Source organism: Peromyscus eremicus, chromosome 7 (genome assembly GCF_949786415.1).
Source record: "Peromyscus eremicus chromosome 7, PerEre_H2_v1, whole genome shotgun sequence".
NCBI classification, from domain to species: Eukaryota; Metazoa; Chordata; class Mammalia; order Rodentia; family Cricetidae; genus Peromyscus; species Peromyscus eremicus.
Genome location: NC_081422.1, coordinates 23411468 through 23436016, shown reverse-complemented (window position 1 = coordinate 23436016; position 24549 = coordinate 23411468).

The following is a 24549-nucleotide window of genomic DNA, read 5'->3' as shown; positions in this document are numbered from 1 at the left end:
GTATATAGACTTGTCTATAAAACAAGATTGAGAGTTCAGAGGCACCTCAACTGGGACAAAGCAAATAAGTTTAAACTGAAGTGCCCTGCATAGAGGGGCAGTGAATTCCAAACAAATATGGTACTTGTGGAAAAGCACAAGTACCATGAAGTTGAGCCAGCACATCACGACGGGTGACATGCAGTCAGAAAGAGGAGTGTAGTGGATAGCTTTGACTTGGAAGTACTGCCCCTAGTGAGGCTTCTGGTAACTGCCACACCTACCTATGACCTGTCCCTGGGGCGGGGCCAAGATGGGAAGAGCCCTTAACACCCAAGATCCGGATGTGGAACAGGATGGCAGACCAAGCAGAATTCTCCAGAGAACACTGCTGGACTGCACTCCACCTCTCCCGGATCCTGTAACCAACCCCTTTACTGGCTGTAAGTTACCCCAAAATAAACCTCCTTTTTAACTATGTGGAGTTGCCTTAATAAATTCCCCAATAGAGGAGAGCAGCACAGACATTTGAAATGACGTCAGTGGTGGTTCAGTGACAGGGAGGAACAGCTGAGAGTAGGAAGAGATGGTTGAATCCAAATATCCCAAAGGGATGTGACAGACAATCTGCACCTAAGAGTGCCCAGCCAGGTGTTTCAATTTAGAATGACAAGCTCACTTGGGCTCTAACCCTATCCTCCTCTAAGATCTATCACAAGAAAACTCAACTGTAAAAGAAAGCATGGATTTTCCATACAACACAACAACAGAAATACCTACAAGAACCCCCTGGTGTGTATGCACCACCTTTAACAATAGTAGCTCAGCTTGTAGGGTTGGGAAGGAGAAAGACATTGGGTTTGGGGTGGAGGGGAAGCTGTGGAGCGGCGATGGTAGGATTTGGAAGGTTTCCAGGCCTTCCTGTCCATAGTCTCAAACTGCTGTGAATAAAATGGTCCCACCCTATCAACAATGAAATCAGATGCCAGACCTATAACACACAATGATACAGCAGCATAGGTAAGCAGGGCAAGAGGATGTTGTTATAAAGACTCCCTCATGGAGAAAAGGAAAACTTAGAGTCTTTAAAGCTCTACCTTCAGAGATAGACATGATGGATTGGGTAGCGCAATGAAAAGGGCAACACTGAGTGCTTACAGGATAAAGCATGGAAAACATTACCATCTAAGGGCAGAGGAAGGTTGCCTACAAAAAGTCCAGAATGTTGCACAAAAAATTGTAATCTGTATGTATCAGTACTATTGACTTTGACAGAGATGATGACAGGTAGAATTAACAGACATTGAAGAAATATTCTAAGTATCTAAACCCAGGTAAGACTGGGACTTTGACCATTAGAGAAATTTATGCACAGAAGAAAAGTGGTGCCCCATACCCTATAATCCCAGTTCTTGGGAGGCAAAAGCAAGAAGCTCAGAAGTTCAAGGCCAACTACTGACAAATAATTACATTAGACTTTGTCTCAAACAGCAGCCCTCCACCCCAAGAAAAAGGAAACAAGAGCAAAGAGTTTAAGTGGAGAACTTAGTCAAAAGAAATTTGAAAGTTTTTAAGCATTTGAAAATAAATCAATTATTAACCAGGAAAGAAAAGCTGAAGTAAAACAAAACTGAGACATCAGTTTATACCTAACAGACTGGCAAAAGTTAGAGAGTTGGAAGCTGGAAAGATAGCTCAGCTCAGCAGTTAAGAGCACTTGCTGCTCTTCCAGAGAAGCCAAGTTTGGTTCCCAGCATGCACTGGTGGTTCACAATCATCCATAACTCTAGTTCCAGGGGATCCAATGCTTTTTTATAATCCTCTTGGGCATCAGGCACACACATGTGACACATACATCATATAGGCAAAACACTCATACACACAAAATAAGATAAATATATATTTATTAACTAGAGAGTTGAAAAAACCATGTGTTGAAGGCAAGAAGGGGCATGACTACAGATGAGATTGCAGCTGGAGCTGATAGACAGAAAAACAGACAGATATATGCAAGGTAGATGTATGTATATGCATATATGTTCATGTATGGAAGTATACAATTGAATGCATACATAAGTCAATAATACACTGACATATATTTATAGGAATCTTAATGCATTCAAAGGAATGGTCTTTTATGGAAAGGAGACTGAAAACTTTTCAAATTTGTTTAATAAGGCTCCCTTACTATGAAATCTAATTAGAAAAAAAACTTTACAGTACTTTTTTTTTACTAAATAGTATGGTGCAAAGCAGTAATAAAATCAAGCAGCGTACTAAAAATTATGCCATTCCCAAGCAGAGTTTACAGATACATCATTTAAGATTTTAAGTATGGAGGATATAATAATGATAGGTCATTATTTTAAAATATGAAAGAAGCTCTGGGGAGATGTGTAGTTAGAGTTTTCCCCAGTCCTGCTTGGCCCACGGTCAGGACAAATCTCTCTCACCCGCCAGACCAGCAGCTGCTCAGACCCAACCAAGTAAACACGCAGAGACTTATATTATTTAAACTGCTTGACCTAATGGCTCAGGCTTCTAACTATCTAGTTCTTACATCTTAAATTAACCCATTTTTATTAATCTATAAGTTGCCACATGGCTCGTGGCTTACCAGTATCTTAACATCTTTTCATGGCAGTGGCTGGCAGCGTCTCTCTGACTTAGCCTTCCACTTCTTAGAATTCTCCTCTCTACTTGTCCTGCCAATACTTCCTGCCTAGCTACTGGCCAATCAGTGTTTTACTTATTAACCAATCAGAGCAACACATTTAACATTCAGAACATCCCACAGAAGAGATGCCTCAGCAGTTAGAGAGTGTACTTCTCTTGTAAAGGACCCCAATTCAACTCCCAGCCCTCATAGCAGGTAGCTTTCAGCCACCTATTAACTCCAGTCCTAGGGATATCTGATGTCACTGGTCTCCTCAAGCACTCACATTCATATACCCCTACCCCCCAGACATACGTGAACAGTTAAAACTAATATATAGAAAAGAAAAATGCAGTAATACTGCATGTCTTTGTTAAAATGAAGAGCCATTTATAATGGCAGGTAGATAGGGAAAGGGTTGGGAAAGGAAGGTGAAGTAAGGGAGGGGAAGGTAGATAAGTGAGGGGAAAGAAGGGAGGGAGTGGAGGGGAGATAAAGGATGGAAGAGAGAGAGGGTAGGAAAGGAAAGGAATCTTCAGGCATATAGGAAAAATGAACTTCGTGGAGATCAATGCTATAGCAAAAACTAACACAATCTCACATTAAGTTTGAAACACAATGCAGTTCTATAAACAAAGGAATAAGAAAGAGATATAAAATATTGTTCTAGAGATTCAAATAAACAGTAAGGAGGTACATCTGTTGTAATCTAAAAGCATAATTGCCTTCCTAAAAATGCAAACACCTTCTTTAAGCATTATTAAAACATGCTGAGGTCAATAAAGTGATTTTGTATAAAATAAATATGCCCCAATCAGTATCTGTCACAATGCCTGCAATAAGCATTTATAAACTGTAGTAATAAGGAAAAATCCATTTCAGACATTAAAATTATATCATGCCCAGGAATTAATTTAATAGGAAATACACTAAACCAATATGAATAATACAAAAACGTACTGGAGGACAGTATTTAGAAGTCCCAGGCAAATCATCCAATGAGCTAACTTTTTCCACTCTCATCACAGGTGACCCCTTGAGCTGATGCTCTGTGAACTCCACTTCTCATCTTCGTGACAGTTTACCTTTGAGAGTCATTCACTTTCTCACTGTACAAGATCAGCTTTCTCATCACAAAAACACACAAGTATTGCATGTAGTATTAGAGAAAACTAAATAAGATGTCCATCATCACCACACCAAACTTGCAACAAAACATCTGAAAAAGTTGGCTATGGCTGGGCACTCACACACGTCATTAATGCAATCCACCCACTTGCTAAAATTTTTGTAACTTCGAAAGCAATCAAAAGCCCTTTCCAGTCATTTGTAAATTTTCACAGGACAGCAAAACATTTGAGTCACTTGAAATGAATGTTCCCAGCTGAAGTCCAACCAGGAGGCACTGGACTTCATGCTTCACGCTCTTGGACTGTAAACAGGCATCCTTTTCATGGTGAATTTAGTACCACAATTCTCCTAGTTTTGTGCTTGATGCTGGTGATGTCATTTTTAAAACAGTCCCCATGCATAGTGCTGGGGTTTCATCTCATAACTCAGTGCACATAGTCTGAGCTTTGCCTGATAGAGAAAACAGATAAAGAAGCACTGTAGAGATAAGAGTTACAGCAGTGCTAGATGTGAGCTAAATGCTAGTGAATTAACAATGTGTTAAATGAGATGTCTTCAAACACACACACACATACACACACACACACACACACACACACACACACACATATATATAGCCAGAAGATTATAGGAATTAACCCATATTTCCTGTATGAACAATGGGTCCAAGTTCACTACTAGAGTGTTCACAGCGTTTTAAAAGAAAACCACAAGTGATGGAAATTGACTGCTTTTTCTTGCCTTATTTCCGTGGCTCCAGTCAACCCTGGTCCTCCCCATTGTCACGACTCTGATTAAGGTCACCAATGACCAGTTCCAAGAGTCTTCAGAATTCATTCTCTGCCCTCTTCAGACTTCCCACCCTCCAACATTTATCTATAAGTCACTGCACCTCAAGTGCGTCTCCTTTTCTGTCTTCCTCAGAACTACACTATAGATTTTGTTGTGACTTTTTCATAGCCTTCTTTTCCAAGTCTTCTTCACCTTTTGGCGGGAGCTCCTTGTAACCTCTCACTAGTTTCTTCCCTGAGAATCCTGTCCAAACCAACAGCCTGAGCAGATGCCAATATGCTAATGACTCTCAAATGGCTGTGACTAGCAGAATGGCCAGCATGTGAAATTTATCTCCAACTTCCTCCCCAGCATCTCTCCCTAGATGGCATTTTACAGTTCACAATAGATCTAGATGGGTCTATTGGCAATAGGTCTTAAATATTTATTGACTGTGTGCTGAGAGAGACAAAAGAGAAGGTAAGAGAGCCTTTTTTATGGGAAGGCTTGATACTGTAGAGATATCAAAAGTGTGTATCCATCTTCCTCTGCCCCTCCTATTCAGTGAGTTTAATCTAAAGACTCTCCCCTTCTTCTCCCCACAACAACACAACCAGAAATCTCAATGGTTGTCCTGTATTTTCTGAATCCAAGGGCATTCCCCTCTGTTCCAGTGTCCTGCTGCAGTCTAGTCCCATCATCTTTCATCCTGATCACACCAACCATTTCCCACAGAGTCTTCTACCTCCTCTCTTACCTATCTCAGCGTACATAATCTATTCTTTTAGAAAATACAGTGAGTTGGGAAATCATAAATTAGATCACTCTCCTTTACTCAAAGCCCTCAGAACACTCTCTGCATTAAAATATTATCCAAACTTTCACCATGACCCTAAGGCATCATATGATACAATCCATATCTATGACCATGTTCATAGAAAAAAAAAATTCTTGTAGGAAGCTCTCCCACAATATATTTCTTGAAACTGGTGTGGTAGTTCCCGACTAAGGCCTTTGCACTTCCTACTCCGTGCGTGGAATGCTTGTTTCAGACCTTTACTGCAATGGGCCTCCTGAAGAGAAAAGTAAGAAAGTGTCTACTGTCTGCTTAGAATTTGCCTCCCGTATATTTTTGGTTGTGAGCCTAGCCTTTAACAGCTGAGCCATCTCTCCAGCCCTTTGCTTGCTTTATAACTCAGTTTGCCCCATCATGACCTTAAAGTCTAGTCTGAGGAACCTCTACTTTCATTTTCAGAAAGGGCATTCATTAGGGGACACCAGGGAAAACGAAAGTCAAGCAAGAAAACCCATTGTTATGATAGAAACCACAGAATTCCATGTGGGATGAAGTGTGCTGAGCACTCCAAGCTTTAAAACACTATCATGCGACTAGGCTGCTCCTCAGGAGTAGAATGCTTCCCTGGCATTTGTGAATACCAGGATTTTAGTCCCAACACCCTAAACAAACCCACCAGCAAAGTGTTCTCATTGATACCTTTCTATCGACCAATATCCAGTCTGACCATGGTACTAAGAGAGGACGTTGCCTGCAATACATCTAGAAACAAGGCACACAACTGTATGTGTGTCTGTGTGTGCATTCCCACCAGTGTGCATACACACACACACACACACACACACACACACACACACACACACACAAAACCATATGAGTTCTACATCCATATATTCAACTAACCATAGATGAAAACACTTAGAAGATTACTTGGGGTCCCCACTGAACATACAGACTAGGTTTTTTTTTTTGTTTGGTTTGGTTTTTGTTGAACAACAAACTGTACTAACTACTTACATGGCATTTATACACTATTATCAGATACCAAGGGATAATTTACAGTATGCTGGAACATGTAGTAGGCTATGTTCTAGTACCACACTCTTTTACATAAAGCATTGTCTATGGATTTTGGCGTATGTGGGACTCAGAATGAATCCCATAGAGAGGGAGATGGGATCATAAAGTATGTATAACTTGATGCTGGTGTAACAGATATGCCAGAATAAAATATAAAGTCAGGAGTATAAATCAGACCAAACTAAAAGACAAAGCAGAAATTACAGAATGATTTCTTACTCAGAGTGCCTTTCCATCCTAGGATTCCACCACTAACTTAACAATTTTATCTTAACTCTCTCAAAATAGCCAAGGGTGGCAAGGTAAGGAATGAGTTCAAACAATTTAAAGGAGGCTGGACTCACTCTTCAGAAAGCATCACACACTGGACTTGACCCTCAGAAAGAACTCACGAGAAACGCAGACTGTGCTGGATACTTGATGCTGCATCAAATTCTCTGTCCTACTCAAAGAGAAAACCTGGCCTGCCCCATGTTGTAGGATGCATAGGCCTCAGGGAAGTGGGCAGAGTGGGGCCACCTGAGATGGCAGCTGAGCCAGCTGGGAATTGAGCTCCATGGGGACCTGAGGATGTGTTGACCTCTGGTCCTCCGGGGTGGAATTCACCTCACAAATGGATCTGTGTACTGAAGGCAGGATTTCCATGGGTACAAAGCCCTTTTATGTTATTAGCTCCTCCACCAGCCAAAAGTTTTCTCTTTCTCTACCTTTGGTAACAGGTAGTGTCTAAAAGCAAAAGGAGGCACTGTCCAACATCAGCAGCATTTCAGGCAGGAACTGCTGTTAAGGTTGCTTCATTTTCTCCTCCTTAAATGGCAAACCAACACGGCCAGGAAGGGTGGGGAGAGAACTTGATAGAGGCTACACCCCATCCCCAGGAACAGAAGAGTTAAATTGAAGAAAATTCTATCAAACTATCAAAGAGAAATGATAAAAAGTATGGTGATGATAATATCAAAGAGAAGGGGCTAGTGGCTGTTGAAAGATCCTAAATTCAGTGCCCACTGGAAATTTGGAATCAGTGTCAAGGGGAAGATGTATAAACAGTTCATAGCTGGAGGAAACTTGACTGTGAGGCCTTCTGGGTAGCAGAACTAGTCCCCTAGGGTAAGCATTGCCTCACAGGAGATGTACACAACAGGCTAAGAAAGCTCCCTGGAGAGCAAGTCTCAGAGAAGTAAAGAGCTCTGTCATAAGCACTCAAAAGGGTTCCATTAGAACCCCTCACCCTGTAGCAGGGCCACCTGCCCTGGGTTCAGCATCCCGCACTGAGATTGAAGTCTTCTCTCTCTCTCAAGAGACTCTTCTCTCCAGCAAAATACCTAGGTCCCACGTTGATGTAAAACATTCCTCCTTCTTCCACAGCATCGGTCCTCACTCCCATTCTACAGGCTAGTGTATGTCAACTTGACACAGCTAGAGTCATTTGGAAAATGGAAACTTCAATTGAGAAAATCCACCCCCACCAGATTGGCCTATAGGCAAGCATGAGGGACATTTTCTTGACTGATGATTGATGTGGGAGGGCCCAACTCACTGTGGGTGGCACCACCCCTGGGGTGGTGGTCCTAGCTGCATAAGAAAGCAGGCTGAGAAAGCCACAGGGAGCAAGGCAGTAAGCAGTGTTCCTCCATAGCTTCTAATATGGTTCCAGCCTCCAGGTTTCTGCCCTTACTTCCTTCAGTGATGGACTGGAACGTGTAACTGTGGACTGAAGTAAATGCTGTCCTCCCTGAGTTGCTTTGGATCATGGTGTTTTATCACAGCAACAGAAACCCTAACAAAGACACCCACTGAACTCCCCTTTTGTTCCTGTCCCTTTCTGAATCCCCATGCCCCATTCCCTCATCCCTGTCTTCAATCTATCCACCACCTGAGGGAAAAAAAGAACAGAACCTGAGGAGGAGGAGGGAGTGGGTCTGAGCCTGGATCCCACCATGCCAGGACAGGCATTAGGTGACTCCCCTCTTCCCTGAACACAGGTGCCCAAAATCTTGAGGAAACCATGCTCAGACCCATGATGTCAATCTTACACACTGACACTCAGATGTTGAGACCATTAGAACATAAGGATAAATTAGACAAAGCACTACATCCCAGGCCTTCACATTGGTCCATGTCCCTTACACATGTGCACACGTAAAATGTCTCTTCCAAAAGTCAGCCATAATGTTTGGTGGCCTATAAGAATATTTCAAAGCAGTTAAATATGATTAAATATCTATTCCTGCTGTTTCCTTCTTATTTTTGTTTACTTTTTCATGTTTCATAAGCAGATCTGACCATGTAACCCTGGCTGTCTTAGTACTCACTTATTTCCCCCAGGGAGGCCTCAAACTCCTGGCAATCCTCCTGTCTTAGCTTCCAGAGTGCTGGGATTATAGGCATGCACCACAGTTCCCATTCTTGGCGCTGCTTTGGTGGGTGCATCAGCAATCGTGCTCTGTTACTCCAGAAGATGAAATCACAGAGAGGGGAATGGCCATACCAAAAGGTATGTGTAATATTCCTAAGAGTTTTGATGGTTGTTACAGAATGTTCTCTAGACAGAGGGGAACTCTTGCCAGCCCCATGTAAGTGAACTGATTTGGGTTGCTTTTGTGGGTTGGGGGTGTGCCTTACACCCTTGGCTTTGCACGTCCTTGAAGGACACTTGGAACAGATAGCGTCACAAAGGAAAAGGCAGTGCAGGGGCCCTTTAAAAAGGCGGCTGAGCTATTTCCCCAAAGAGAAGAAACTAAGTGAGAGCCCGCAAACTCTCTTAGAAGGAAGAGGCTATCTACTTGAAACAGCCACGACCTTTTGCTCAAATCCATTAATCCTCTTTATTAAACCTGGGTCACCTCTGAGTCTTGGCAAATTAACCAGCATCTCCCACTGCCAGCGCATCAAGAAGCAGTGCACTGTACACTGCCTGTAATTTTCAGCGACCAGGGCTCTGAGGTCAGGGGGCCTCACCAGGCTCCATCCTCTGCCTTTGTCAATTTAAAAGGGAACATCAGCTGCACTTGTATAAATTACAGGCCGGGCTGTACAGAGGCCCACACAAAGGAGCATCTCTGTGCTTAGAGAAGCCAGTAGGAGGACACGGAGCCAGCTGCAGGCTGCCGTGCTTGTATGCAGACGATTCTTCTCTCGCAACCTCTCTGAGAAGATCGGGAGCTCAAGAAGGTCTCCAGCAAAGTCAAAGGTGGACCACGTTCTCGGATCCTGCACACTCTGTCTCACCCCCCACTAAGCCCACCAGGAAGATCTGCGACTCTCCACTGTCATTGCTAGGCAAGACAGAAATAACACTGGAGTCCATTGTGAAGGGGCCAAAGATAGAGTGAGTCATGAGAGGAAGCAGAGAGACCAAGGCGGTGGAAAGCATTCAGAGGAAGACCGACCAGGGAGAATCAGAAGTAAAGCGGCACAGGGAAGCCTGGCATGAAATGCACAGGCTTCTCCAGAGCCTGCCGTGTTCATCCCGGCCGGGTATAGCTAAAAACCTCTTACGTGGAAATATATGAAGTTCTTCTCCAAGCCTATTATCCAAATCTGGCTAAAACTTAAACAATATACAGGGTAGATTAAATGAAGTGTCAGGCATGAGACAGGGACAGGAGCATGGGCTCAAGCCACATGAGAACCAAAGCATTATGACACCTTCCATCTATCATTATACCTTACCCTCTAGGACAGATATGAGAACTGGTAAGTTTCCAAACAAAAATGCATAATGGATGCATTAGGAGTATATCCTACAAAACAAGCAGGCCAAGAAACAGCCATGAGAGCACTGGAAATACAGGAATAGTTCTGCGGGTGACGGTCTGGATAGCTCTCATTTGAAATGATCTACAACTAGCCAAGGATCAAAAACATTTGGGAAAATTGAAAACCTGAGACATTTCTATCAGTGCAAACCTTGACTGTGTGGTGCTCTGAGCACTCTGCTGAGCTCACAAATATGTGATGCATGGGCACACCTCCCTGTAGTTCTGTCCTTCCCACTGAGCCACAGTCTCTCTCCATGTCTCCTTCCTGGACTGAATAATTAGCTTTATGCTTGTGTCTGCACCTCACATTGTTCAACTATTTCCCCCTTGTTGTTATTCATCAAAGCAGACAATCCAATAAATATTACATAGCATTTACAGTGCATCAGGTATAACAAGTTACCTGGAGATGATTGAGAGTACATCAGCAGATGTGCATAGGTTCCATGCCAACACTGCATGGTATCCATGAGAGGCCCTGGACCAGCCCTCAGAAATACAGAGAAACGACTCTACTTAACTGTCATTGAACTCTGAGTAATTGGTGTGAGAATTATTGCCATTTCAAAGGTGAGTAAACTGAGTTCTATTACTTGTCCAAATCCTCCAATCCCATGCTGAGAAGCAAAACAGGACCATGTCTGATTACAAAGAGCATCACAGGCAAGGATGGTGAGCGAATGCTCCCTATCCACCAAGGACAGCTGAAGTCATCCATCTCCCTGCAGATGACAACTCGATGCTGACCTTTTCCTGATGAAGAGTGAAGAGGAAGGGGGAAAGTCTCCAGAAGATGACAGCAGAGTGAGGGTGGGAGGGAGGTCACTGGGGATGAAAGCATCCTCCTAGGAAATCTTGCTCAGGCATTCTAAATGTGAGTGAAGAGCAATTGTGCTCTCTACCTAAGCATTTCCTTTATCATCCTAAAATGTTAGCCCTGACAGGGGTTATAATTCTAATTCAAAAACATACATGTATGTAGTGTATGTGTTTTATAATTTTGGAGAAGTTCAGATATGAGCCATATTCACATCATTTCTACCCTGTTCTTTTCTCCTCCATCTCCTCCAACCCCCATCTGTAGTGTGGAGTTTCTCCGGTCCTGCCAAGCCCCTGCAGTCCTGTGGCTGCTTATAAAATAATCACTCAGAAGCTTATATTAATTATAACTGCTTGGCCATTAGCTCAGGCTTATTACTGACTAGCTTTTACACTTAAATTAACCCATAATTCTTATCTATGTTTAGCCACATGGCTTGGTACCTTTTCTCAGTTCTGCCTTCACATCTTGCTTTCTCTGTGTCTGGCTGGTGACTCCTGACTCAGCCTTCCTCTTTCCAGAATTCTCCTCATCTGCTTACCCCACCTATACTTCCTGCCTGGCTACTGGCCAAACAATGTTTTATTAAACCAGTGCACAAAAGCATTGTCCCACAGCACCCATCCCTACTCATTCAAATTCATAACCTCTTCTTCAAGTATTATTGTCCCATGCATGCATACACATACAACCTCCTGAGTCCATTTAGTGTTTTGTGTGTGTGTGTGCGTGTGTGTGTGTGTGTGTGTGTGTGTGTGTGTGTGTGTGTGTGTGTGTAAGGTTGACCACTTAGGATTGGATAGCTTATCAGAGGATTGGTCCCTAGAAAAGAGTGATTCTCCCTCTCTTGGAAGCCATTATTGTATGGTAGTATTGTGTTCCCCCCAAAAATGTGCATGCTAATAAACTTATCTGGAGTCAGAGAACAGGACAGCCACAATATTAAACATAAAGGTTAGGCAGTGGCACTCACACCTTTAATCCCAGAAAAACGAGCCTTTAATCCCAGGGAGTGATGGCAGATAGCAGAATGGTATATAAGGCATGAAGACCAGGAACTAGAAGCATTTGGCTGGTTAAGCATTTAGGTTTTGAGCAGCACAGTTCAGCTGACAGCCATTCAGATATGAGGACACAGAGGCTTCCAGTCTGAGGAAACAAGATCAGCTGAGAAGTTGGCCAGGTGAGGTTAGCTGTGGCTTGTTCTGTCTCTCTGATCTTCCAGCGTTCACCCCAATAATTGGCCTCAGGTTTGTTTTTATTAATAAGAACTTTTAAGATTCATGCTACGTTATTGTCTGTAGTACTTCATCTAGGGGTGGGACCCTGTGAGAATGACTTGGCATCAGCATGTCAACTAGCATTGTCATTGTGCAGGTCATATTTAGGTGACCATGTTGTTGCAATTTATTGATTGCAGTTTGCCTGTCATATATCAAAGACACTATTTCTTCACAAATATCCTGGTCCTCTGGGTCTTACAATCTTTCTGGCTCCTACAATCTTACAATCTCTTCCATGATGTTCCCTGAGCCTTAGGCATAGGATTATAGATGATTCAGCTGGGTGTTTAGCATCCTGCAGTCTGTGTTTCCCTGGATTCTGAGCAGTGGTGGACTTCTGTAATGGTCCCCACAGCCTGCAAAAGGGCACTGCTTTGATGAGGACTGAGAGCTACACCGACCTGTAGGTATATGTTTTAATGATCCAGTGACTCTTCTTGGTGTGCTGGGAACTGGAACATTAACCCCTTGGGCCACAGTGAAAATTCATTGCTCTGACCTTTCCTCAGCTCCAGGGAAGTCCACAGGTTGAAATTCTAAAATTCTTTGTGAATTGTACCCAAAGTTCATTCTTCCCCTGCAGGAAGCCTCCCTAATGGATATGGGTGAAAACAAATCTCTTGCCATCTGGAAGAAGGGCCACATCCATGCAGATTGGTATCGAGGGGGGTGTTTTCTTTTTCTACAATAATTGCGACACTTTTCAAGGTATCAAAAATAAGTGATCAACAACACTAGCAATAAATCCTTTTTTTTTTTTTTGGCTTGAAGAATTAATTCAATTCCTAATGTCAAAGGAGAAGTGGTGAAAATCTATTTCCTCCCATATAGGCATCAGCACACAACATCTGTATGCAGGAATCAGGAGCCAGACCTTCCGCGCTTAGCCCTGGGCCACAGGGACTGTACCTGCCACCCAGGCGTGAAGTGTGCATGGATTAGTCACTCTAACCTGAGACTGCTGGCTTCTCTCAGCTTCTCTCAGCTATTATGCTATTTTAAAAATTGGGTACTTTGCATTTTTTAATCACTCCTGTGTCATTTCATGGGCATAAAGCCGTTTCCTGGCACTGTGTGTGTGTTGGGTCTCCAGCTCCCCCAAGCACTACCCCAGCTGTGGAGAGGGTCAAGATGGGAACCTCCTCCCTTTCCTGCCATGTCCTCACAGGGATCCATTCAGGCAGCAGGGAAAAAAAAGCCAGGTGCCCACTGGCCAGCTCCAAAGCAGCCCCCTGCTCGAGCCTGCTGGCCATCTTAAAGAGAAATGCTGTCCCACCTGAGTAACCACCACCCCCTGCGCCCCTGCATCGGCACAATTTTTACTTCCTTGATACACAGCAGCTCTTCCTGACCCTTGTAGGATGTAAGTCCAGAGCTACTCTCAACAGACAGCGCCAATTACTGAGGTGTGAAAACGGAACCAGTAGAATTCTGCATACAGACTCAGAGACTTAACTGAACTGAGAAAGCGTAAGAAAGAGAAGCATCTGAGCAGTGAGAGAGAAGGACTCCAGGGCAATTAGGAAGCCAGCACAACCCCATCCTCCGGTGAGGAGTTCTAGAGTGAGCAGGCTGCAAAGAAGGCCTGGGTACATAGGTGCCCAGGTTCTCGCGGAGCTGAGTGGTCTAGCAGGAGAACGAATACCAACATAGTGAGTCCACATTCTTCGCTGAACACCCTAGTAAGTCTCAGTCACAGGGCACTGCTAAACAGAGCCAGGGGAAAGCCTGTAACAGCGTTACCAATGTGACTTCCATGAGCTGTCTGTGGTTTAACAGCTCTCTGCTCACTTACGGGAGATGGTTAACCTCGTCGCAGATTTTCTCACGGATCCTCCCTCTCTACAGCACCATGTGTAAAATTCAAACCAACAGACACCTAGCCCCACACTTTCAAAATTAATTACAACCCTGGTTTATGCTTTGATGATTCAAACTAATTAATCACACATCTTTTGTACATTGGTCTACTAAACTTAAATAATACAGGCAGCAAATGCTTGAAATAACGTTTAAAAGATATGAAGATATCCTGAAAGATTTTGTTATACAAGAAAAAGATCCCTTCCCCTGGGATTCAAAATCAAATAAGAACATGTTTCCTTCCTACCCAGTTTACTTACTAAATTACTCTGTACTTCTCTCAGTCCCCAAGTTACTGCAAGTGAAGTATATGTTCCACAGAGCAGGAGCACATCTTCTAACAACTTGTGCCTGGGAGAGACTAAAACACTTCTAGAAGCACACGAATGTCTTTAGTGTGAGCCACACAATTCCTCTGGCCCTCATTCAAGGCTTCCAAGAGGGAAGCGTCCCTTCCTTACTAGTCCAGGTTCACCTCTGCCCCTGTTTCCCTCAATTCCAGTCTGTACATTCATGGCTCAGCTCTGCTCTCCATTTGTTCAGAGCCCCTTCACCAAGGCCACTGGGCTCTGCACCCAGCCATCTTTCCACCCCTCTCACCCCAGCCATTCATTCTGCCTTCATGAGCCATTCCTCCTAAAAGTCTTCCATACTCAGAGTGTTCATCTGGCCATGGAAGAACCGCTGCCTTGGGAAAAAAAAAAAAAAAAAAAAAACCTGTTCATAAAAGAAAAAGCTAGAAAAACAAACAAAAAAACCTTGCCTCTTAAAGACTAAGATGTAGGTTGAAGCCTGAGTCAACAGCTTACTATGGAGTACCTCTTGGCCATTTCATGACCTATCTCTATATCACAGAGCAGCACCAGAGAGTCCATTGCTCTTCACACTGCAAAGAGACTGAAAAATATAGAACAGCTCCAACTACTCTGGTCACGTGAAATGCTGTGTGCTGTTTGAGGTATGCGAGCTTCTCTTTCACCCTGGGCATTAAGTTCCCTGATAGGGAAAAGATGATGTTCTTCTGTACCCACCTGGAACTGATCACCAGAGACCAGCGCTCACCCTTGGCAAGATAGTAGATGACTCATAAGCACGAGTTTGAGAACTCATTCCAAAGAAAAATGGCAAACCATGGGCAAGCCTTTAAAGTGTATAAGCACAAAGGGAAAACAAATGCACAAATTTAGATTGAATAGCCTTTACCGAAAATTCTTAGGATAAGAAGATTTTTGGTTTTCATATTTCTTTTACTCTGGAGTATTTGCATATCCAGGATGAGATATCTTGATATAGGACTCAAGCATAACACAAAAGTCCTCTGTGCTTTATATGTATGGTGTACTCATGAACTGAAGGAGATTTTATACAGTACTTGAAATGGTCTGGGACATCCAATAAAGCTTGTTTGCATTGAACCATCAGAAGCAGATGTATTGTTTGGCACTGTGGTCATTTCCCATTTGTGCTATTGTGGAGAAGCTCAAAAAGTATCTGAGTTTTATCCATTTCTGAATTCAGATTTTTGGATTAGAGATGCTCAATTGATATATTCTCTCCTTTTCAAGACTGAAGCTGATAAACCACCATCAACCTCTTTAGAGATGCACTGAGCCTACAGACCTTGGAGCTACCGATTTGACCTCCAATCCATGATGACCCCATCCTTTCAAAGCATCTTCCTAGATGTTTTGCTGCTGCCTATGGCTTATATCCAGTGATATGAGTGGCCGCAATTCCTCCCTTCTCTGCTATGGTGACACCTGTACCTATAATCACTGAAAGGAGAAACACTTAATGGTGTGGACTGAACTAGGGGGACCAACCATCTTGGGACAGTGTTCCTAGGATGCAAGGCATTCTTCCTCAAAATCCTCCAGGCATCTAGGACTGATCTGCACAACCCAGCCTCAATTCCATTGTTGTTGTTGATTTTTAAGCTCCCTGTCCTTTTTTTAGCATCAGAGTGATAGGAATGCTACTTTTCAAAAAGCCCCGGCCTGATTTGAGGGCTGAGAGTGCAAAGAGGCTCTAGATTGTAGCTCTCAGATGATTTCTGCATCTCTTTTTACAGATGGAGAATAAGAGTTTTAGAGAAATGTGTCTGCACAGGAGTTCTCTATAGTGGTAGAGTTCAGTTTGAAACTCAGATCTATGGAATCCCTAAACCATGTTCCTTCCTGGCCCCAGGAACTCAGAAGTTCCATTGCAATAGCCAGCCCTAGAAACCAGCGTCATAATACAAGGCAAAGCTGCCTTTTGAAAAGTTCTGGAAACACACAGGGTCAGTGGATTTAAACTCAGCTGGTCAACTTCTCCTCCCCCGCTTTCCACATTGTGGCCACAGCTCCTCCAAATGCGGTTGTAAATCCTTTCAGTCTGTAAACACTCTGGTACAGTTCCCCCCCATTGCTTAGCGGCTTCTGACACTAATTGCTCTGCAGAGTTGTGCAACTGGCAACACCTTATTAAAAGTGAAATATATTATACTGTCCACTTATTGCCGTTTTATAGAGATAAAGTGTTCCTGCTCCATGGAAAAGCTGGCGAAGAAATTGACAAGGTACTTTCTAAACAGAAAAGGCTATCAGGCCATTCCTAGGACTCAAGATCAACCCTGGGCTGTGTTGGAAGCCTCTCCACTGGGCCTGAAGATTTTGCCTCCCCAAGAATATCTCTCTCTTTGCTGTTCTCGTGTGCTGAAAAGAAAACCAGTGTGACGACTCAGGGCTGAGAAGATGGCCTGGACTGACTCCTTCTGAGATATCATCTATTTCCCTCCTCCCCATAACCTGATGGGGAGGAGTCTGACAACAGGAAATACTGGGTGCAGAAAGCTTCAAGAGGAGGACGGACACAGGTGAAAGCTCTACACTCAGAAAGACACAGGTCAGCACTGACTTCCTTAGGAAGACCACAGCATCCCAACCCCACACTTAAAACTCGACAGTGTCTCTGGAGACTAGCAAGCAGATGGTCCTCTACTGGAGCTTTTCTGACTTTTTGATGGTACACAAGCAATCTGCATTCTGTAGAGCCAGACTTAGAATGTTGGATTTTGATCTCAACCATGCTAGCAATATGGTCCTCTATCATGATGCAAGGTGGCAAGCATGAGATGCAGCTGGCAGTCAGCCAGTCCATCAGGACGGAAAGAAGCAGATGCCGGAACCATGTATTGCTAGTGATGATGCTCTGTGTATTGGGGCCTAGTAAGTGTGCTTTCTACTTAGGAAACTTCCATCTGACAATAAGATTGTAGTCAACAAGTATCGTACACCTACACCGCCAGAGAACTTACTCACCATGTCACTATGTCAATGGTGTGGGGCTCTGGATGAAAGTCAACTCCACGCTTAAAGAAACTGGATTAAGGCCCTTGATCTAAATCTCCCAAAACACTTTCACTAAATAACCCTAAACCCAAGATTACTTGGCAGCTCACACAGCTTGTAAGCCAAGAATACTAGTTACAGTTTTAAGAGTTATAAAAAGATGAGAGAAACTATATGAGGTCTAGAAAGCCTCTATCTTCATTTAAAAGAAAATTAATGAAGCTTGAATGACGGCTTAGAGGGTAAGAGCACTTGATGTTCTTTTAGAAGACCCAGGTTCGGTTCCCAGCACTCACGGGGCAGATTACAACCATCTGTACCTCCAGGGACCTGAAACCTTCTTCTGATCTTTGCAGGCATCAGGCATGCATGTAGGGCAGATGCATATATATAGGGCAAAATATTCATATGCATAAAATAAAATAAATAAATCTTTTAAAATTTTAAAATAAAATAAAATTGTTGGCTCTCTCTTAAATGAAAGAATGGGAAAACTGGAAGAAGAAGCAGACAGCACAAAGAAAGCCCGGGATGGAAGGAAGGGCAAAGAGTGATGTTGAAATGCCATCAGGAAAGTATGCCTCACACCCTCGGCTCCAGCCCCGAGCTCTGATAATCGTGCTAACTGTGGTTGCTAGAAAGAGGCAGCCCATCGGAGCCATCCCTTTTTGTCTTGGCAATGTTTTACTGCTGATCTCCACCCATGCCAGCATTGAGGAGCGGCCAAGTGGGACTGGGTGGTCCCAGGAGCTAGCAGATAACAAGGGAGATGGAGTGATGGAGACAAACCATTGTCCCTGCCACGTTTTGTGTTTCCGAGATACCAAATTGCCTGATCGCTTTGACATTTCCGAGACCAAATTAAAATGCGCCACCATGGAGACAAAATGTCATTAGCCTCATTATAAGTGATTGTGTTAAAATAAATACAAAAATAAAGTGGGAATTAGTCCAAACCATTAAAATACAGAAGCAAAAATGGTCAACAGGGACTTAACATGTGACAGACTAAGAAAGATCGAGACACCCCCTAAGGAGACAGAAGAGATTAATGTAACAGGCACAGAGACTGAGCAACAGGCTTCTGTGACCAGAGAAGAGCCTGGGTACTAAAGCATGGCAGGCTCTCCACTGCCCTGTGCTGTGAGGTCTCAGGGAGGGCACTCAGCTTTCCCAAGCAGAAAGGCAGGAAATATACTTTTCATGCAGCTCTGAAGGAACAAACCAATCTATTGGGGTAGATCCCCTTTTGGCACCTATGGAAAAGGGGACAGGCAGCTTCTTGGGCAAAGACAGATGTGTCTTCACATGGCCAGCACTTGGTTTCCTCCATCAGACTTTTCCACAGAAAGAAAGTCCAGGTGAGGAATCCATGGACCAGGGTCTTGAGGACAAGCCAGTTGACCTGAGCTCAATGATTTCAGAGAAAAACCCTACAACCCCATTAGATTGTCATCCTCCACCCCTTATTCTACCAAAAACCTCTTAACCCACACTGCTTCCCTCCATTAACTGTTTCCTCAGCCATACCCTTCTTAGTCCTCCTAATAGGTATTGGCCCAATATCCTTAGGACCTTAGCCACAATAATATGAATGGATATCCCCAAATGGGAGAGAGCAAAACCCTAAACCCTTTCCTTATCTCCCTAGTTAAAAGACAACATATCTAACTAGCAGCTCCCTCTCTGCCCATTCATTCCCATGGAAGCCTCATAAAGCCTGTATGCTAGGAATAACTTACCAGACTGTGGTTTTTATCATACACAACATGTCTCTTTCACACATAGGAATCACTCAACTAGAAGCCCTGATAGAAAAATAACATATTAGCACAGCATATCCTATTTTCTGAATTCTTTCTCTATCAATGGCACCCTAGGTACACACAAAAATTATGTAGTGTTACAAGAGCAAGTATTATTATTCCTTTCTAATACCCGAGAAAAATGGAGGCTACCACAAAGAGTATGTCTTCTGCAAGGCCCCACAGTCATAGCAGAAAAGGACTAAAAGCCACAGGCCTTAACTTTAAGTCCAGTCCAAATTGTTGAGTTGCTTTGCCTTGGTTTTAAAGAGGAGAACAAAGAACTCCACTGGAAATGTACGTGGGTTAATTCCCCAATCTCTGCAAATGGCTTGACTCATAAGTAAAGCATCCAAAATGCTCAGTCGTGATGAGCAAGGGGCTCAGAAAGCTTTGGTAACATGAGCTCACTAATCCCCCAGGCTTCCAGGCAAATCTGTGGCAGGAGATGGTCTTTCTATCTTTGCCTCTATTCTCCCTCTGCTGCACCATGTGATCCCTCAGGAAATGTAAGAAGAAGGAGTAACATTTTTTTTCTTTATCATTTCAAATAAATCTGAGATAAGGATCCTGGGAGGGTTGTGTGTGTGAGAACAGAGAGAAGGGAAGAGAACACTGACCAGCTGCAAAACAAGGTAGATTCAACCACGACTAACAAAATTTACGACAGCGGGGGCCAGGACAAGAGGAGACAGCTGATGGCATCAGTGTGGCCATATAAACAGAAACACATCATCCTGCAATCCCAAACAGAACAGCTGTTTAACTGGGGTATGCAACTTTTATGTTGGTGTGTTGTGCAAGAGCGTGCACTTTGTCCATGCCTCCAAAGGTCACTCTGCTGAGTTAGGGAACGGACGCCTTCTTCTACTGTGTCATAGCTCTCCATTGGCAAATAGAAACAACTGTTCACAAGTGTTTTACTCTGATTGTAGAGACCACAATAGAAGGGGAAAAAAACCTGCAAAAATAATCATCAGAAGAGTAGACCACTGTAATAACATGTGATTCGATTCAGGCCACTAATTCAGATAGTTTTTCCCAGCATCGAATATAGGAATCACGAAGAAACCTTTCAAAATGTGCCTTATCAGCTCTTGTATCCTGGCCAATTGCATCAGAAGCTTGGAAAGTAGGGCTGCCTGTCAGGGTTATAGTAAAGCTCCCCAGGGGTTCTGATAATGGAGCCAAGGTTGAGAATCATTACTCTGGAAAGTGAGAGCAAAAATGCTCTACCATTGGATGAAGGGGTTTAGAAAGGAATCCACTCAGGCTTGGTTTTGAGTAAGGTAAGCCTAAGACAGGACTCACGATGCTTCACTGCTGAGGTCCTGGCTCAGGTACTGTGCTTTCTCTAGCGATGTTAAAGAAAAGCCACTGGTGTCTTCTTTCCCAAGCCCTTCTTTGCATTGAGCACATAACGATCCTGGTACTTCCTTCCCCCACTTTCCTAAATGGAGCAGGTGAGGCAGTCTTTAAAGGGCTTAGGGCCCTTGGAACAAGGTGTCTGCGTGCTCAGCAGTCCTGACTCCAGCTGACCTGCCTCCATACTGCAAGATCAGCCCGCAGCGATCTGGGGGTGTCTGAGGATGATGTAGGTGATAGTTTCCCTAGCTTAATAAGGAATTGGCCCCAGGCGCCTAATCACTCAGAGGAGTGGGAAGAAGAGAAATAATTGTAAAGAGATCTTTCAAATGTCATCTCTCCCTTGGCTTTTCACCACACATCTCATCTTCCTATGTCAGCAGCCTCATCCACCCAGCCAGATGCAGCTGGGTATACACCCAGCAAGCAGCAAAGCACTGAAGGCCACTCCTGTGAGGAGTGGAGCCCTGCTGTGTGTCCCACCCAACAAGGGGGATAGACAGACAGAGGGAAGCGGTGCTTCCCCACGCTCCCCACCTGGCATCCCCAAGGCTCCGTTCTGCAGCTTGGCAGTGATATCAAGACTGTTCCGTGTTTACACTGAGCTTGTCCTGAAAATCCTCTAATGCTCCTATGGCTGCTCTCAATTAACCTTCTCCCATAGGTCGGAAGCTCCGATCTCATTCCGGCTGAACACTAAGTCACAAAGAGGCTAGCAAAGCTGCCAGCTGATGGTGGTCCTCAGCTACTCAACGGCTTCCTATCTTGCTAATCTGCTTACTAATATATTGCTATTAGTAAATGACACCTTGTATTAGTCAGGGTTCTCTAAAGGAACAGAACTAATAGGATGGATATATATGTATGTATCTGTGAATAATAAAGTAAATATTTTATGCATATATTATTCTGTAATATTTTATTTTTACAAATTACATAACGCTGTATATTAATAATTACATGTAACATATATTCTCAAAATATATAACATTAAATATATAAACAACATACACTGAAGAATTTATTAGGTCAGCTTGTGTTAAAATAGTAATAATGGCTGAATTACAATTAAGAGGCTGAGAAGCCCACAGTTACTCAGTCTTTGAAGCTGGAGGCCTTAGGAGTTGGAGCAGTCCCACAGTGACTGTCTCTTCCTGGGGAGGCTGGCAATCCTGCCATACCTCACTCCACAAGGCTGGGTGTCACAACAGGCCCAAACTGGTACCCAAAACCTGGAAGGTTCCTAGAGAGCTCCTGGTCCTTTGTCCACCCAAAGGCCTGGAAGCATGCTCTTATATCAAGAAAGAATCCTGGGCAGCGAGAAGGAAGCCAAGTGAGGCAAGGATGAGCAATCTTCCTTCTGTCACACCCATTTTATCTGGACAGCTACCAGAAGGCCCCCTCAGATCCAGGGTGGGTCTTCCAACATTTGTTAAGGCAGTCAGGTCTCTTCCTCAGGTGAGGCTCACTACTCAAGTGACTCTAACTTGTGGCAAGTTAACATTACAATTAATCATAATACCCATTCAGATATTTATCCAATGAACATTTTCTGAGCACGCGGTTTCTCTCAACACTGCCTTTTGGTAGCTGCTGGAACTTCTCTCTCACCCACATTCACTCCTCTCACGAGCACATTCCCTGGGAAATCTCGCTGGCCAGCTGGGAAAGAGGATGAGCAGTGGGGACAGTCATGTAGACAAGCTCTTAAAATGGAGAATTCCAAATAAATAAATAGATAGATAGATAGATAGATAGATAGATAGATAGATAGATAGATAGATAAATAAATAAATAGATAAATAAATAAAGGTCTGCTTACGATTTCACACCCCTCCAATGTGAAATGCATATCTGCAGTCATTCAGGCAGCTCTGACCTAGGCACTGAGCAGGAAGGAGGCTTCTGAAAGGCAAGTCTCCATAGCGCAAGAGCCTTGTCCAGCTCTGCAGGTCACTGGGAGTCTTGTTCTGAACTTGAGGTTCAAGTCAGGTCATGGCAGACTGAGAGGGAGACTGTCAGATTGTCAGAATGTTATTAATCAAAATCCTAGCCAGCAGAGCGGTGGCCTGAGGAAATGGTCTAGCCTGGGAGGATGAGACCTCCCTTCTATGCCTAGTTCTTTATGAGTTACTGTGTGAACCTGATCCAGTCAGTCCACTTTTAAGCCCTGTGTCTCCTCACTTATAACGGAGGCTTTGGCCCCTTATCATATAATCATCTGTGGCATTGGGCTTGGCCTTCTCTTCATGCCCCAGTAGTAAATGCTGAAGAGACTATGCTTTAATCTGTTAGTTCCTATCGTTTATACTGCAGTGATTTGGTGACTTGTGGTCACACACTAATAATCTGAGGTGTGCATGCCACTCGCTGGTTGTTGTTCTGATCTACTGACCAGCTCATCAACATGTTCTCATAGACCAAATGCATCTGTGCAGTCATCTCCCTGGCCTCTCTCCGAATTGCTGTTCTGCAGAATTTATCATCTCCATATGTGAGTGTTGGGTTCAGATCTCTGTCTCTCTGTGTGTCTTTATCTCTGTCTTTGTCTCTCTCTGTCTCTCTGTCTCTGTCTCTCTCCACACACACACACACACACATACACATACACACAATACACACACACACACACACACACACACACACACACACACACACATACATACATACAAGTGACTACTTAACATATCTAAAAGGTGTATCAAGTACAACATATCCGAAATAAACTCTCTGGCACCTTCACATGGGAACCAAATGTCTCAAACCCTGTCTCCTCATCGATGAACTTTGGAAAAATGGAAATTTCAGCCAGCCTAGTAGCTCTGCTTACAATGTCTAGCTATGATCTACCACTATTATTATTTCCTTAACCATCACCCTACATCAAACTACCACCGCTTTTGTTTGGAGGATGACCTCCTAGATGTTCTAAATTCTACCCCTCCTTAGCCAGAACATTCCCTTGAATAAGTGAGATCATATTGCTTGTTTACTGTCTGCAAGAGCTCCTCATCTATTCCAGAGTAAAAGCCAAACTTCCTATAGAGGACACTCATCAGCTCTCCATCACTTCAACAAACACCCGAGGTGTAACCAGCTTTTGGAGGAAAAGTTGATCATAGCTTGCAGTCTCTAGAGCTTCAGTCCATAGCCAGTTGACCCTACTGCTTTGGGCTTGTGGCTGCACGGTACATCATAAAGGACCATATAACAGAGGAAGCCTGTTGACTTCATGGCAGGAAAGTCAAAGAGAACTACCACTATGTCACAATCTCCTTTTTGAGGACACCCCCCTCCCCAAGACCTAAAGTTTCTCACTAGCACCCACGTTAGGGTTCACTGTCTCCAAGTACTGCCAAGCTGTGGATCAAGTCCATGGGCTCCTGGAAGCCATTTATCCAAATCATAGCAGAAGACAACAGAGCTCATGGGACCAGGTCCCTATTCTCTCTTTTCATCTCTTTCTGCTCTTTGTATTTGCTTGCTCTGTTGGAATGACTTCACCACCTTTCTGGCTCCTTGACTAGGCCACACAGATTATACTCATGCCTTGGTGTTTCTGCACCAGTCAATACTTCTCCTCCTCCAAGCCTCTGTTCAGTGGTGATTTTCAAAATAAGACTTATCCAGACTGGCCTGGCTTTCTTGCCCAGTATCGGCAGGCTCCATATCCTAATATATTTTTCCTTTAATCTCTATTACTCTCAATATGTTATAAAATACCATGACATGTATATATCTATTGTTTTATTATTTATTATAATATTCCCTTCACTAGTGAATCAGATTCCTAAGGGCAGGAAACTGTCTTTTATTCACTATAGATCCCAAAGTCCTACAATGGTGCCTGATCTAAGCTAGGTGCTTACAGCTGATTGAATGAAGTTAATGACCAATGGTTAAGTGT